General features: G+C 41.1%; 1 non-coding gene across 1 annotated transcript; it reads left to right on the top strand.

Annotated features, from left to right (window-relative positions):
• Nucleotides 1-11,612: 11,612 nt before the first annotated feature.
• Nucleotides 11,613-11,670, top strand: LOC117425974 (U7 small nuclear RNA). The gene has a single exon (XR_004548052.1). It is a non-coding gene; the product is annotated as a U7 small nuclear RNA (small nuclear RNA).
• Nucleotides 11,671-17,415: the final 5,745 nt, after the last annotated feature.

Here is a 17,415-nt window from a genome sequence, read left to right as displayed (position 1 = left end):
AATATCCATTCATAAACTTAGCGTTCAAAACTAAGCACACAAAACCACAGAAAATACCCTCCATACAGCACCCAATAGAATAGTGTGTGGTCCAGTCTTGTAACTAGAAGGTCCCCGGTTCAAATCCCACCTCAGCCACTGACTCATTGTGTGACCTTGAGCAAGTCATTTAACCTCCTTGTGCTCCGTCTTTCGGGTGAGATGTAATTGTAAGTGACTCTGCAGCTGATTCATAGTTCACACACCCTAGTCTCTGTAAGTCGCCTTGGATAAAGGTGTCTGCTAAATAAACAAATAAACAAATAATAATAATAATAATAAAATAATAATAAATCGTTCAGACACTCCATGTAGACATTCTGAACACGGCTTGATTATACGGCACGGCTTGACTCTGGTGCCCCGCGCACAGCCTGCTTCGGACCGGGCCCACGCTCGGCTATCTTGCCGGGTCGTAGTTTACAGCTCGGTTCAGTATCGGCACCCCAAAATGCACAGTGGAAACGGGTTTTTCACGGGTCGGGTATGGCAGTGGAAACGGGGTCTTAGAGTCCATATGCACAGTCAGCATAGACCTGGAGAAATGCTCGTCTGTCCCGGAACTTGGTACAGACATTCTTTAGCACAAGTTATTGAGGGTGTTAGAGTCTGGGGATTGTAGAGGCATCTCTGTCTTTCTTCTTCTTCTTCTTAGGGGTTGTTGGCACATGCCATCTAAATGGAGAGGTGAGCGCCCTACCTTTATATATATATGTACATATAGTTCTTTCCTTATTCCTTCTCTCTTTTCCCTGCTTTTTATACATTTTAATATACATTCTCTTTCTCCATTTCTTCTCTTCTACCTTCAAAATATAATTTTCTGTTGCTACTTCAATTTCTATTCCCTTCACTTTCTGTTTAATGTTTCTTTGTTGAATATATGTATTGCATTTCCTGAATATATGTTCCACTGTTTCTTGTTCTTGTTGTATGAATTAGACAAACAATGAGTAATTAAGATTCAGGGTATGTGAAAAAGTAAGTGAACCCCTGGTTTTATCAGCTCAATTAAGGGGATAATTAGAATCAGGTGTTTAAATAATTAGGTAGATCTTCAGGGGTGAGTTTAGGAGGCCCCACCCTATATAAAGATCAGAAACTTTGTGAGTTTGGTCTTCACCATACAGGTGTGTGGAAACACATCATGTCATGATCAAAAGAAATCTCTGAGGACCTCAGAAAAACAGTTAGAAAGGGTTATCAGTCTAGAAAGGGTTACAAAACCATTTCTAAGGATTTGGTGCTCCACCAATCCGCTGTCAGACAGATAGTCTACAAATGAAGAAAGTTCAAGACCACAGTCACTCTACCCAGGAGCGGTCGTCCTACCAAATCTCTCCAAGAACAAACTGGAAAATCATCAAGGAAGTCACAAAGAACCTGTGACAGTCTGGCTCGCAGTGGTGACGTCACGGACCAGGAAAGAAACCAAAACAATGGATGGGCGGTTGAAGCTGAGTGCAACGGCACTCAGCGTATTTATTAATAAACAAAACAAAAGATTTAAACAAAACAACAAAACACAAAACAAAAAGGCACAAGGGCCAAACGAATAAACAAATACTATTTAGAAGTTGTCTTTAACTCTCGTGATTTTTCGCTCGCTCTCTCCGCTCCCCATACTCTCCTCTGTACACTCCACCCCGAGTGCAGAGAGCTGCAGGTTTATATATTCTGGCCGAGGGATTAACTAGTTGTTAATTATCTTATTACCCCTCGGCCAGAGTCTGCACGCGTTTGGTAAGGATGCATGACTGTCAGCTAGTTAAATAATCAGTAGCTGATCAGTCATGCATCCTCACAGGGTTTTTAAATATAATAATAAAAGATGTGGCGCTTTTACCCGCGCCGCAAACAAAAATACAAATAATAACACTATGTAACACAATTTTTGTTCCTGGGTAGTAAGTGTTATTTCCTAATTGCTTATGCCTCAAAAGTATAGAAAATGGCTATTATTCCCCACAAACTTTGCTTTTGTGACCAGGACAGTGATATTTTGAAATTTACCTATTTCCAATGAGAAAACGGGCGAATTTGTGTCTTTTCGTTCACATAAAGTCAGAAAAAAGAACTCGATCCGCTGTGGCCAGTCCCGCCTGTGGTAGTGCGCCTTGGTGTCCCTGCTGTCCCAAAGGCAAAGATAGCAGGGAAACTTGGTAAAACCGCCTTGGAGACCCATCAGGAATGCCACCATTTTGAAGTCTCCTATGACCTCCCAGCCGTACTCATCATACTTCGAGGCGTCCAGCAAGGTCTTGATGCTGTTGTAATCCTCTTTGAGGTGCACCGAGTGAGCCAGGGGAAGAGACGGGTACTTGTTACCATTATGGAGCAGCACGGCTTTGAGGCTCCTGGATGAACTGTCAGTGAAGAGGCGCCACTCATTCTGGTTACAGGCGATTCCAATTGTCTCGAACAGACTGGTCACATTGTGGCAGAAGCAGAGCCCATCTTGACGGGTGAAGAAGCTGGAAAAAGGTTGGTGACACTTCCTCTGATCTGCGACTTGCACACTTTCATCCAACAAGTTCCACTGCTTGAGTCTAGACGTCAAAAGCTCGGCATTGGACTTGGTGAGACCAAGATCTCTAATCAAGTCGTTGAGGTCTTTTTGGTTGGGGTAGTATGGGTTTCTCTCCTCAGCTCCACTTCTGGAACAATGTTCTCTGGACAGACGAGTCAAAAGTAGAACTTTTTGGCCTCAATGAGAAACATTATGTTTGGCGAAAACCAAACACTGTGTTTGAACACAAGAACCTCATCCCGACCTTCAAGCATGGTTGGGGGCTGCTTTGCTGCCTCAGGACCTGGATGGCTTGTCATCAGTGACACAACCATGAATTCTGCATTGTATCAGAAGATTCTAGAGGAGAATGTCAGGCCATCCGTCCGTGAGCTGAAGCTGAACCGAAAGTGGGTCATGCAGCAAGACAATGATCCTAAACATACAAGCACATTTACAAAAGAATGGCTGCAGAAGAAGAAATTCTGCGTTTTAGAATGGCCTAGTCAAAGTCCGGACCTAAACCCCATCGAAATATTGTGGCAGAACCTGAAGCGAGCTGTCCATGCAAGGAAGCCCTCAAATGTCACCGAGTTGAAGCAGTTCTGTAAGGAGGAATGGGCCAAAATTCCTCAAAACCGATGTGAGAGACTGACCAACGGTTACAGGAAACGCTTAGTTGAAGTCATTGCTGCTCAAGGGGGTGCCACCAGTTACTGAATCTAAAGGTTCACATACTTTTTCACACATGGATATTGAATGTTGAATCATTTGTGGATAAATAAATGAAAAAGTATCATGTTTTGTGTCATTTGTTTAATCAGGTTATCTTTATCTATTATTAGGACTTAGATTAAGATCTAATAACATTTTAGGTTTGAAATATGTGAAATATGTGAAAATCTTAAGGGCTTCACAAACTTTTTCTCAGCACTGTATATAAGCATATCCTGTTTTCCAGGGTCTTTTGATCCATCTGTGTATATCTGTAACATCTCTTCCATATTTTTAACATATTCCTGTCCTTTTGTCTTAGTTTCCATTTGATTTCCTTTCTTGCTAATTGTTGTGGCACAGTTTACATCTGTGTCTGTGGCTGCGTTCACAAGACTTTTTTGCCGGCTAGATTGCAGACTTACAGTACTGTGCAAAAGTTTTAGGCAGGTGTGAAAAAATGCTGTAAAGTAAGAATGCTTTCAAAAATAGACATGTTAATAGATTATATTTATCAATTAACTAAATGCAAAGTGAGTGAACAGAAGAAAAATCTAAATCAAATCCATATTTGGTGTGACCACCCTTTGCCTTCAAAACAGCATCAATTCTTCTATATACACTTGCACAAAGTCAGGGATTTTGTAGGCATATAGTCAGGTGTATGATTAAACAATTATACCAAACAGGTGCTAATGATCATCAATTCAATATTAGGTTGAAACACAATCATTAACTGAAACAGAAACAGCTGTGTAGGAGGAATAAAACTGGGTGAGGAACAGCCAAACTCAGCTAACAAGGTGAGGTTGCTGAAGACAGTTTACTGTCAAAAGTCATACACCATGGCAAGACTGAGCACAGCAACAAGACACAAGGTAGTTATACTGCATCAGCAAGGTCTCTCCCAGGCAGAAATTTCAAGGCAGACAGGGGTTTCCAGATGTGCTGTCCAAGCTCTTTTGAAGAAGCACAAAGAAACGGGCAACGTTGAGGACCGTAGATGCAGTGGTCGGCCAAGGAAACTTACTGCAGCAGATGAAAGACACATCATGCTTACTTCCCTTCGCAATCGGAAGATGTCCAGCAGTGCCATCAGCTCAGAATTGGCAGAAAACAGTGGGACCCTGGTACACCCATCTACTGTCCGGAGAAGTCTGGTCAGAAGTGGCCTTCATGGAAGACTTGCGGCCAAAAAGCCATACCTCTGACGTGGAAACAAGGCCAAGCGACTCAACTATGCACGAAAACACAGGAACTGGGGTGCAGAAAAATGGCAGCAGGTGCTCTGGACTGATGAGTCAAAATTTGAAATATTTGGTTGTAGCAGAAGGCAGTTTGTTCACCGAAGGGCTGGAGAGCGGGACACGAATGAGTGTCTGCAGGCAACAGTGAAGCATGGTGGAGGTTCCTTGCAAGTTTGGGGCTGCATTTCTGCAAATTGAGTTGGGGATTTGGTCAGAATTAATGGTCTCCTCAATGCTGAGAAGTACAGGTAGATACTTATCCATCATGCAATACCATCAGGGAGGCATCTGATTGGCCCCAAATTTATTCTGCAGCATGACAACGACCCCAAACATACAGCGAAAGTCATTAAGAACTATCTTCAGTGTAAAGAAGAACAAGGAGTCCTGGATGTGATGGTATGGCCCCCACAGAGCCCTGATCTCAACATCATCGAGTCTGTCTGGGATTACATGAAGAGAGAGAAGCAACTGAGGCTGCCTAAATCCACAGAAGAACTGTGGTTAGTTCTCCAAGATGTTTGGGCCAACCTACCTGCCGAGTTCCTTCAAAAACTGTGTGCAAGTGTACCTAGAAGAATTGATGCTGTTTTGAAGGCAAAGGGTGGTCACACCAAATATTGATTTGATGTAGATGTTTCTTCTGTTCACTCACTTTGCATTTTGTTAATTGATAAATATAAACTATTAACATGTCTATTTTTGAAAGCATTCTTACTTTACAGCATTTTTTCACACCTGCCTAAAACTTTTGCACAGTACTGTAAGTCTGCGGCCGACGTCACAGTCTGTGCAGACGGAGAGCGGACAGCTTCAGTTGAGGAACTGCAGAGCAGATGAATCAAATATGGAGACGGAGTTGAGAGAAATTCTAATTCCAGAAACAGTGGATGCAATCAAAGTTCTCTGTGCTCCACTTGCTTCATAATTTACAGCATCGTTCGAAAAGGTATATTAGAAATAGTCATTGCTATAAAGAATCAATCCGAACGTATGTGTTGTGCTGTCACATGAAGTAATTAGTGGAATTCTAACAGGCAGAGCTGGGATTCTAATATCAAGTGTGAGTCATAATGTCATCTCTGAAGCCCGTTTCCACCACATCAAACAAGAAAGAAAAACAATAACACAAATAATAAAACAGAACTTAGCATTGCATTATTTCTACCCACTAACTCTTTCTGCATATATCGCTGTTGTGGGTAACAATAAGCAAGGCTAAGGCAACTTGGATCTTGGCTTTGCTATGTTATTTACAATGGAATATCTATGGGACTATTTAGAAGTTTTTCTTTTAGAAGTCTAATTAAACCACAAAGGTGGTTCTGGCATCTTCAAGAATGGTTCAATGCCAAATCCACTAACATGCAGGAAAATTCCCATCTCAAGATTTAGCGTATATTTATGTAGTGGAAGATACAGATCAGGTATGAAGTCACACAAAGTACTGAAGCTCATGGTGAATATACATGAGCTATTTGAAAGTGATACACCTACCCCCAGCAACACAACATCATTCAACACAAGACCCGACTTCAGAAGAATTCACAGAGCTACTGACATTCTAAAATCCATTTTCATGAACTCAAAATCACTCCAAAATGAGACGCTGTTCAAGTGTTTGACCCCCTTCCACAGTAAATATTCATCATTGAGTTTAATGTTAATCATGGTTTCACACCTGACCAGTCACTTTCACGTCATAAAATATAATGTAAATCAGAAGTAAGAAGTGGGAAGCTCTGGTTGAGTTGCATGGAATGATCCTCAGTATGTGTGGCTCCTGATCATTTACAGTTTTACAGTATGAGATTCTCAATATAAGTGAGGGATTATCACTCCAGGGATGTTGCTGAGATTACAGACTGTGTCTCAGAAGTGGTGCCTCAGTACACTGACTGATTTCCAGAGTCACTCCACTTACTCCTGCACAAGTTGAGGTAGGCAGCATATTGTAAATATGTAATATAATTATAATACATATACAATACATATGCAGGTAACTATGATTATATATTTAACCAAATAGAAACAAGCCAATAATTTAAAATTGTGTTATATTCAATTCCATTACAGATGCTGATAAGAGAACTACAATCATACTACTCTGAACCAAAAGGTTGAAAATGGCCATTCCACAATACAGTGCTTGCCTCCCTATGGACATAAGAACATAAGAACGTAAGAAAGTTTACAAACGAGAGGAGGCCATTCAGCCCATCTTGCTCGTTTGGTTGTTAGTAGCTTATTGATCCCAGAATCTCATCAAGCAGCTTCTTGAAGGATCCCAGAGTGTCAGCTTCAACACCATTACTGGGGAGTTGGTTCCAGACCCTCACAATTTTCTGTGTAAAAAAGTACCTCCTATTTTCTTTTCTGAATGCCCCTTTATCTTATCTCCATTTGTGACCCCTGGTCCTTGTTTCTTTTTTCAGGTCAAAGAAGTCCCCTGGGTTGACATTGTCTATACCTTTTAGAATTTTGAATGTTTGAATCAGATCGCTGCGTAGTCTTCTTTGTTCAAGACTGAAAAGATTCAATTCTTTTAGCCTGTCTGCATACGACATGCCTTTTAAACCCGGGATAATTCTGGTTGCTCTTCTTTGCACTCCTTCTAGAGCAGCAATATCCTTTTTATAACGAGGTGACCAGAACTGAACACAATATTCTAGGTGAGGTCTTACTAATGCATTGTAGAGTTTTAACATTACTTACCTTGATTTAAATTCAACACTTCTCACAATATATCCGAGCATCTTGTTAGCCTTTTTTATAGCTTCCCCACATTGTCTAGATGAAGACATTTCTGAGTCAACATAAACTCCTAGGTCTTTTTCATAGTTCCCTTCTTCAATTTCAGTATCACCCATATGATATTTATAATGCACATTTTTATTGCCCGCATGCAATACTTTACACTTTTCTCTATTAAATTTCATTTGCCATGTGTCTGCCCAATTCTGAATGCTGTCTAGATCATTTTGAATGACCTTTGCTCCTGCAACAGTGTTTGCCACTCCTCCTATTTTTGTGTCGTCTGCAAATTTAACAAGTTTGCTTACTATACCAGAATCTAAATCATTAATGTAGATTAGGAATAGCAGAGGACCTAATACTGATCCCTGTGGTACACCACTGGTTACCTCGCTCCATTTTGAGGTTTCTCCTCTAATTAGTACTTTCTGTTTTCTACATGTTAACCACTCCCTAATCCATGTGCATGCATTTCCTTGAATCCCTACTGCGTTCAGTTTGAGAATTAATCTTTTATGCGGGACTTTGTCAAAAGCTTTCTGGAAATCTAAATAAACCATGTCATATGCTTTGCAGTTATCCATTTTCAATGTTGCATCCTCAAAAAGGTCAAGTAGGTTAGTTAGACACGATCTCCCTTTCCTAAAACCATGCTGACTGTCTCCCAGGATATTGTTACCATATAGGTAATTTTCCATTTTGGATCTTATTATAGTTTCCATAAGTTTACATATAATAGAAGTCAGGCTTACTGGTCTGTAGTTACCTGGTTCGGTTTTGTCTCCCTTTTTGTGGATCGGTATTACGTTTGCTATTTTCCAGTCTGTCGGTACAACCCCTGTGTCAAGAGACTGTTGCATGATCTTGGTTAGCGGTTTGTAAATAACTTCTTTCATTTCTTTGAGTACTATTGGGAGGATCTCATCTGGCCCAGCCAGGAGTCCTACAGAGGAGTAGCAGACAGCTTCAACACCAAAACCAACAGGTCACTAATATGCACACATCTTCATGAGGTGTGTTCTCTGATATCTAACCACCTCTCATGGAAGATCTCCTGGCCCACAGATCTTGCTGTCCATGAAATTGAACAGGGTTTCCTGAACACACTGTGTGCAGTAGATGGATGCCACATAGCCATTGAAAAGCCACAAGGAGTTGAAAACCTGGATTCATATTTCAATAGAAATATGAACCTCACTGCTTTTTGCAACAGCACTGCCCGTTTCATTGATATAAATGCTGGTCACCCTGGAAGCTGACATGATGCTTGTGTTTGTCACATGACAGAGGTGGCAGAGCACTGCTGGAAAACCCTCAGTCCCTTCTACCTGGGGATCGGCACATCACTGGCGATCCTGCATACCCGCTGTCACAGTACCTCATGACCCCATTCCGGGACAATGGGCATTTAACTGTACAACAGCAGAGGTGCAACCAGAAACTCTGTTCAGCCAGGATGGGGATTGAAAGAGCTTCAGGCTCTGCAGATTTCAGTATCTCTTTGAAACCTTCTTTTGTCCCACATCCTTTTTTTTCTCTTTTCCTGTTTGTCTTTTTGACCCCAAGAACATCACCTCTGTTTTATCCTGGCTTAACATGAAGACATTTTCAGACATCCATTGCTGAATGTCATGAAGAACATTTCCAGTTGAGGTATCACCTGGCTTCAAGTTGAGTTGAGCATCTTCAGCATAGTAATGAAAGTTTACCTCATGTCTACGGACAACAGCACCCAGAGGCAGCATATATACGGCATTAAATAGCAACTTCATGCAGTGCCGTATTTCATTTAAATATTCTATTGACATGCAGCGTTCGTACCCCGTTTTGTGAAGGGTTTGTTATCGGTAACATTTTTTTAAATAGGGTTTGAGTGCATATTTGTGCAGCCAGCTAAATTTCAGTATGTTAGGCTACTTTTTTAAAAAAAATGTTTTTGGTAATCATGCTGTTTGTTGTGTTCATGAAGTTTATTCAAAATGCTGTCAGGTGATCTGTTGCTGGTGATTGCTTAAATAAAGTCTGCATCCATTTGTTATATTTTTACAACTTGTGAATGAAACCAGAGAGTAGCTTAATTTACTAAATTAAGTGATTCTATAAATCTACTGTTAAACTGTGAACATTTTGACTGTGATTCTGCCTCTCAGAAAATGTCTACCTTAAGTCCTAAGTATACGCTGGGTCCTGACTGCAGTATTTGCGCTAAACGAGCAGGACTGTACAGTACAGTGTTTCAAATGGTTTTGGATATTTGGCATTTCCGTGTTTTTGTTTTATGACGGCTAATTGAGATTTTTATTAATTCTATACATTCCCTGTTATTTACACTAAAGCATCAAAGTGCATAGCTATTTGTTTTACGTTAGAAATGAACATAAATGATTTCTTTGGAGGTTCTTCTTGCTTGTGGTTGTATGGGTGAATGTTTGCGATTTTTGTAAGCCTAATGTAATGTAAATAATCGTTTAGGTCTATTTGAAATGCTTCGCCATTATTGATAGGTGCGCTGGCGCAGTCTCTCAGTGTAAGTGTACATGTAGGTTTTAAATACTCGTTCACCATCTATCCCTGACACGGTTTTTATTATTTATTTACTTACTCTGTACAGTACAATATGATGCTTGTGAAAAGCTGGAAATGTTTGCTACGATCAGCCGTTCGGTGTGCATTCTGGGAGCTGTAGTTCAAACTGATGCGCATTCCAAAGTGATTGTATTGTTACAGGTCCAGTCAGAACTACACAAAAACGGTAACCAAATCGTACAACTGCGCATGCGTAGCATTCGGTTTTTTTTTTGTTTTTTTTTTAATTACTTTTTTTATATTAAAATACACATTTTTAAAGCTCCCCACCCACAAAAGGCACTAAAGTCTACTTTAGATGCAGTAACTTGCCAAATGGGAGTAGTCGCTGTCCAGTAGTTTTTTTTTTTTGTTTTTTTTTTTTACCTACATGTGAATAATAAAAACCGCTCTCCCGGCACCAAACTTACACGAAAAACTGCCTGTTTCTAAAAGTGCTGCAGCTCAAAAACTACTGGACAGAACAACACAAAACTGTCAAAAAAATCCAAACGGCAGGCAGATTGATTCGTGTTAACCCTACTTTTCGAGCTGCACAAAACAGGGGCTTATAATGGAACTGTGCTGTAGCAGTGTGGAGTAGTGGTTAGGGCTCTGGACTCTTGACCGGAGGGTTGTGGGTTCAATCCCCAGTGGGGGACACTGCTGTTGTACCCCTGAGTAAGGTACTTTACCTAAGATTGCTCCAGTAATAACCCAACTGTATAAACGGGTAATTGTATATAAAAATAATGTGATATGTGAAATAATGTATAATGTGATATGTTGTAACAATTGTAAGTCGACCTGGATAAGGGCGTCTGCTAAGAAATAAATAATAATAATAATTTAAATAACGCCAGCATTTAATCAAACGGAGTACAACAGGGAAACAGCATATCGCCGTCTGTCGGTTGAGATGAGAACTGCGCCTCTTAATGAATGACATGTTTTTTTCTATGTTGTCTGTGAAATGTTGCATTGTTGTCCCGCGTGGTTTTCCTGTATTCAGAACTAGAGCTGTATCTCCATCGTGTTCACTTCTGTATGAAAGGAACATTCTAGTTAAGCTCATATCATTTGCTATCCCGGTTTCCAATGGGGATTTCAACAGAGAACCGCGCAGCGTCGCCTGCTGCTTACAAGTGGAATTGCAGAGGCAAATCGTATCGAAGAACTCGCTGCTCTGTTTCAGTTATTTATTTACAGACCCAGTCTAATTTAATATTAACTTTTCGATACCACAGTGTATTAGTCCGTGTGTTTCTTTATATATATATATATATATATATATATATATATATATACCGTATGCATATTTATAGCAAGAAGGCACGAAAAAGGCTACTTTTGTGACAACTGTATTCGTGTCTTATCAGCAGTTTCGCTTTTATTTTGACTGACAGTTTAATTGATTTATTTATCCACAGTTTCATGTCATAAAGTTATTTTGAAAATTGCATTAATTCCTTTTAAAATCGACCTTGAATCAAAATTTAAATCGCATAAAAATGGTTAATTGTGAGCATTTTTAGTGACGAACAACAAAGCGACGCGATTGGCTGAAATGGGTAATAAATTTGCATATCAGACTTCATGGTAAACGGGTCTCTTATTTTATTAATCAGTTACTCTTCGCAGAACACGAGCGCGCGCATTAACCCGGTTTGTTCTCGTGTGTAGAATGCGGGTGTGCGCGCGGTATTGATTTATTATTTGGTCACCAGAACTTCAATATGGCTCAAGTTTAGAAGGGTGGACGGGACCTCGGCTTTTTTGCTAAATGGATTTTTAGCTCTTTTAGTATTTGTCCAGCAGGCTTTCTCTTTGGAGGAAGCCCATTAATTTGTGTGAAAAATAGATATCAAACCTTGATCGGGTTTTAATACTGCATCCATGACATTGCGTTCTTGTTAATAATCACAAGTCACAAATTCTGCTGAAAGAACAGCGAGTTCTTCGATACGATTTGCCTCTGCAATTCCACTTGTAAGCAGCAGGCGACGCTGCGCGGTTCTCTGTTGAAATCCCCATTGGAAACCGGGATAGCAAATGATATGAGCTTAACTAGAATGTTCCTTTCATACAGAAGTGAACACGATGGAGATACAGCTCTAGTTCTGAATACAGGAAAACCACGCGGGACAACAATGCAACATTTCACCGACAACATAGAAAAAAACATGTCATTCATTTAAGAGGCGCAGTTCTCATCTCAACCGACAGACGGCGATATGCTGTTTCCCTGTTGTACTCCGTTTGATTAAATGCTGGCGTTATTTAAATACAGCACAGTTCCATTATAAGCCCCTGTTTTGTGCAGCTCGAAAAGTAGGGTTAACTTGAATCAATCTGCCTGCCGTTTTGGATTTTTTTGACAGTTTTGTGTTGTTCTGTCCAGTAGTTTTTGAGCTGCAGCACTTTTAGAAACAGGTAGTTTTTCGTGTAAGTTTGGTGCCGGGAGAGCGGTTTTTATTATTCACATGTAGGTAAAAAACAAAAACAAAAAAACTACTGGACAGCGACTACTCCCATTTGGCAAGTTACTGCATCTAAAGTAGACTTTAGTGACTTTTGTGGGTGGGGAGCTTTAAAAATGTGTATTTTAATATAAAAAAAGTAATTAAAAAAAAAACAAAAAAAAAAAAACCGAATGCTACGCATGCGCAGTTGTACGATTTGGTTACCGTTTTTGTGTAGTTCTGACTGGACCTGTAACAATACAATCACTTTGGAATGCGCATCAGTTTGAACTACAGCTCCCAGAATGCTGATCGTAGCAAACATTTCAAGCTTTTCACAAGCATCATATTGTACTGTACAGAGTAAGTAAATAAATAATAAAAACCGTGTCAGGGATAGAAGGTGAACGAGTATTTAAAACCTACATGTACACTTACACTGAGAGACTGCGCCAGCGCACCTATCAATAATGGCGAAGCATTTCAAATAGACCTAAACGATTATTTACATTACATTAGGCTTACAAAAATCGCAAACATTCACCCATACAACCACAAGCAAGAAGAACCTCCAAAGAAATCATTTATGTTCATTTCTAACGTAAAACAAATAGCTATGCACTTTGATGCTCTAGTGTAAATAACAGGGAATGTATAGAATTAATAAAAATCTCAATTAGCCGTCATAAAACAAAAACACGGAAATGCCAAATATCCAAAACCATTTGAAACACTGTACTGTACAGTCCTGCTCGTTTAGCGCAAACACTGCAGTCAGGACCCAGCGTATACTTAGGACTTAAGGTAGACATTTTCTGAGAGGCAGAATCACAGTAAAAATGTTCACAGTTTAACAGTAGATTTATAGAATCACTTAATTTAGTAAATTAAGCTACTCTCTGGTTTCATTCACAAGTTGTACAAATATAACAAATGGATGCAGACTTTATTTAAGCAATCACCAGCAACAGATCACCTGACAGCATTTTGAATAAACTTCATGAACACAGCAAACAGCATGATTACCAAAAACATTTTTTTTTAAAAAGTAGCCTAACATACTGAAATTTAGCTGGCTGCACAAATATGCACTCAAACCCTATTTAAAAAAATGTTACCGATAACAAACCCTTCACAAAACGGGGTACGAATGCTGCATGTCAATAGAATATTTAAATGAAATACGGCACTGCATGAAGTTGCTATTTAATGCCGTATATATGCTGCCTCTGGGTGCTGTTGTCCGTAGACATGAGGTAAACTTTCATTACTATGCTGAAGATGCTCAACTCAACTTGAAGCCAGGTGATACCTCAACTGGAAATGTTCTTCATGACATTCAGCAATGGATGTCTGAAAATGTCTTCATGTTAAGCCAGGATAAAACAGAGGTGATGTTCTTGGGATCAAAAAGACAAACAGGAAAAGAGAAAAAAAAAGGATGTGGGACAAAAGAAGGTTTCAAAGAGATACTGAAATCTGCAGAGCCTGAAGCTCTTTCAATCCCCATCCTGGCTGAACAGAGTTTCTGGTTGCACCTCTGCTGTTGTACAGTTAAATGCCCATTGTCCCGGAATGGGGTCATGAGGTACTGTGACAGCGGGTATGCAGGATCGCCATTGATGTGCCGATCCCCAGGTAGAAGGGACTGAGGGTTTTCCAGCAGTGCTCTGCCACCTCTGTCATGTGACAAACACAAGCATCATGTCAGCTTCCAGGGTGACCAGCATTTATATCAATGAAACAGGCAGTGCTGTTGCAAAAAGCAGTGAGGTTCATATTTCTATTGAAATATGAATCCAGGTTTTCAACTCCTTGTGGCTTTTCAATGGCTATGTGGCATCCATCTACTGCACACAGTGTGTTCAGGAAACCCTGTTCAATTTCATGGACAGCAAGATCTGTGGGCCAGGAGATCTTCCATGAGAGGTGGTTAGATATCAGAGAACCCACCTCATGAAGATGTGTGCATATTAGTGACCTCTTGGTGTTGGTGTTGAAGCTGTCTGCTACTCCTCTGTAGGACTCCTGGCTGGGCCAATGTTCATAGGGAGGCAAGCACTGTATCATGGAATGGCCATTTTCAACCTTTTGGTTCAGAGTAGTATGGTTGTAGTTCTCTTATCAGCATCTGTAATGGAATTGAATATAACACAATTTTAAATTATTGGCTTGGTTCTATTTGGTTATTATTATTATTATTATTATTATTTATTTCTTAGCAGACACCCTTATCCAGGGCGACTTACAATCGCAAGCAAATACAAATACATTCAAGTGTTACAATACAAGTCATACAATAAGAGCAAGAAATACAATAATTTGTTCAAGTGTGACAACCCACAATTCAATAATACAGCAGATAATAGTGAAAGTTACATCAGGATATGAGCGAGGCAGAGAGAACACCAGGCGGGCAGCAGAGTTCTGGATGAGCTGGAGCGGACGGGTGGTGGACGCAGGGAGGCCAGCCAGGAGGGAGTTGCAGTAGTCTAGGCGGGAGAGTACCAGGGCCTGGACCAGGAGCTGGGTAGCATAGTTGGTGAGGAAGGGTCGGATTCTTCGGATGTTGCTCAGGAAGAATCGGCAAGTGCGTGCCAGAGTGGAGATGTGCTGGGAATAAGAGAGGCAGGGGTTCAGGGTGACTCCAAGGTTCTTAGCGGAGGAAGAGGGAGAGAGTGTGGTAGATTCCAGAGGAACAGAGATAGAGAGATCAGAGGAGGGGGAGGAGGGAGGTTGAGTTTGAGGTGATGCGAGTGCATCCAGGAGGAAATAGCAGACAGACAGGTAGAGATACGGGAGGAGATGGTGGAGTCAGAGGTGGAGAAGGAGAGGAAAATCTGAGCATCATCAGCATAGAAATGGTATGAGAAACCATAGGATGCGATGAGGGGGCCCAGGGAGCGGGTGTAGAGAGAGAACAGGAGAGGACCCAAGACTGACCCTTGGGGGACTCCAGTTAAGAGAGGGTGAGGTGTGGAGGATGCTCCACGCCAGGTTACCTGGTAAGTGCGGTTGGAGAAGTAGGAGGAGAACCAGGCCAGAGCAGTGCCAGAGATCCCCAGATCAGCAAGAGATGATAGTAGAATAGAGTGATCAACAGTGTCAAAGGCAGCAGAGAGGTCGAGGAGAATTAGGACAGAGGAGAGAGAGGCAGCTCGGGCACACTTAAGTGAGTTGGTGACAGACAGGAGGGCGGTTTCAGTGGAGTGAGCAGAGCGGAAGCCAGATTGGAGAGGGTCAAGCAGAGAGTGGTTGGACAGGAAAGCAGAGAGCTGGCGGTGTACAGTCCGCTCGAGGGTTTTGGAGAGGAAGGGTAGGAGGGAGACAGGACGGTAGCTCTGGAGGGAGGTGGGGTCGAGGGTAGGTTTTTTGAGGAGGGGAGTGATAGAGGCTTTTTTGAAGGCAGAGGGAAAGATGCCAAAAAGTAGAGAGGTGTTGAGGAGGGAGGAGATGAAGGGGAGTAGAGCAGGAGCAGCAGCTTGAAAGAGGTGAGTGGGGAGGGGGTCCAAGGCACACGTGGTGGGTTTGTGACCCTGGAGCAGGGAGGAGAGGTCAGAGTCTGAGAGGGGCAAGAAGGTGGAGAGGGAGGGCGAGTTAGTAGGGGATGTAGTAGGTGTAGAGGTTGGAGCAGGAGAGGGTGCGGGGGAGGGAGAGGTGTTAAAGAGTTTGCGGATATCTGAGATTTTAGAAGAGAAGAAGGAGGCAAAGTCGTCAGGGGAGATAGAGGAGGGAGGAGGAGGGGGGAGGGTTTAGGAGGGAGGAGAAGGTAGAGAATAGTTTACGTGGGTTGCTAGTGGAGGCTTGGATTACAGATTGGAAATAAGCACATTTAGCAGAGGAGAGAGTAGAGGAGAAGGAGGAGAGGAGAGTGCGGTAAAGGTCTAGGGCAGCAGGAAGTTTGGTTCTCTTCCATTTCTTTTCAGCAGATCGCAGTGTGATTCTTGCCGAGCGGAGCACAGAGGAGAGCTAGGGATGGGGAGGGGAGGGGCGAGCAGGTCGGGAGGTGAGGGGACAGAGGGAGTCGAGGGAGAAGGTGAGTGAGGAGACCTGCATATGTATTGTATGTGTATTATAATTATATTACATATTTACAATATGCTGCCTATCTCAACTTGTACTAGTGGAGTGACTCTGGAAATCAGTCAGTGTACTGAGGCACCACTTCTGAGACACAGTCTGTAATTTCAGCAACATCCCTGGAGTGATAATCCCTCACTTATATTGAGAATCTCATACTGTAAAACTGTAAATGATCAGGAGCCACACATACTGAGGATCATTCCATGCAACTCAACCAGAGCTTCCCACTTCATACTTCTGATTTACATTATATTTTGTGACGTGAAAGTGACTGGTCAGGTGTGAAACCATGATTAACATTAAACTCAATGATGAATATTTACTGTGGAAGGGGGTCAAACACTTGAACAGCGTCTCATTTGGGAGTGATTTTGAGTTCATGAAAATGGATTTTTATACATTTTAATATACATTCTCTTTCTCCATTTCTTCTCTTCTACCTTCAAAATATAATTTTCTGTTGCTACTTCAATTTCTATTCCCTTCACTTTCTGTTTAATGTTTCTTTGTTGAATATATGTATTGCATTTCCTGAATATATGTTCCACTGTTTCTTCTTCCCCACAATTACTACATAAACAATTCTGTTTTTTTCTCCTTCTACCTTCAAAATATAATTTTCTGTTGTGTCCTAACCTTAGTCTACTAATATTAGTTTCTTCCTCTCTGTTTTTCCCTTTCCCCATATGTTTGTATTTCCCTATTTTTGAGTGATTTCTATCGTAAAATCTTCCCTTTCCACTGTTTCCCATTGTTCTTGCCATGCACCCATTATCTTATCTTTAGTCACAGCATTCACCTCTGCAGGACTCACAGGTATTATTATGTATATTTGTTTATTTAGTTTTGCCTTTTTTGCTTCAGAATCCACAATTTCATTTACTAAGGTAACCGAGTGACTTGGAATCCAGCCTATCAGAATATTTTTGCCATTTTTATGGCTAGAATGTAATGTCTGAATAATTTCGTATATAATATCTATCCTAGCTCCTGTTTCCGATTCTAATGCCTGAATCGAGTTTAGAGACTCTGTAAAAATCAC

The sequence above is a fragment of the Acipenser ruthenus genome, chromosome 20 (assembly GCF_902713425.1).
Source record: "Acipenser ruthenus chromosome 20, fAciRut3.2 maternal haplotype, whole genome shotgun sequence".
In the NCBI taxonomy this organism is placed as follows: domain Eukaryota; kingdom Metazoa; phylum Chordata; class Actinopteri; order Acipenseriformes; family Acipenseridae; genus Acipenser; species Acipenser ruthenus.
This window is presented reverse-complemented; position numbering and strand designations above follow the sequence as displayed.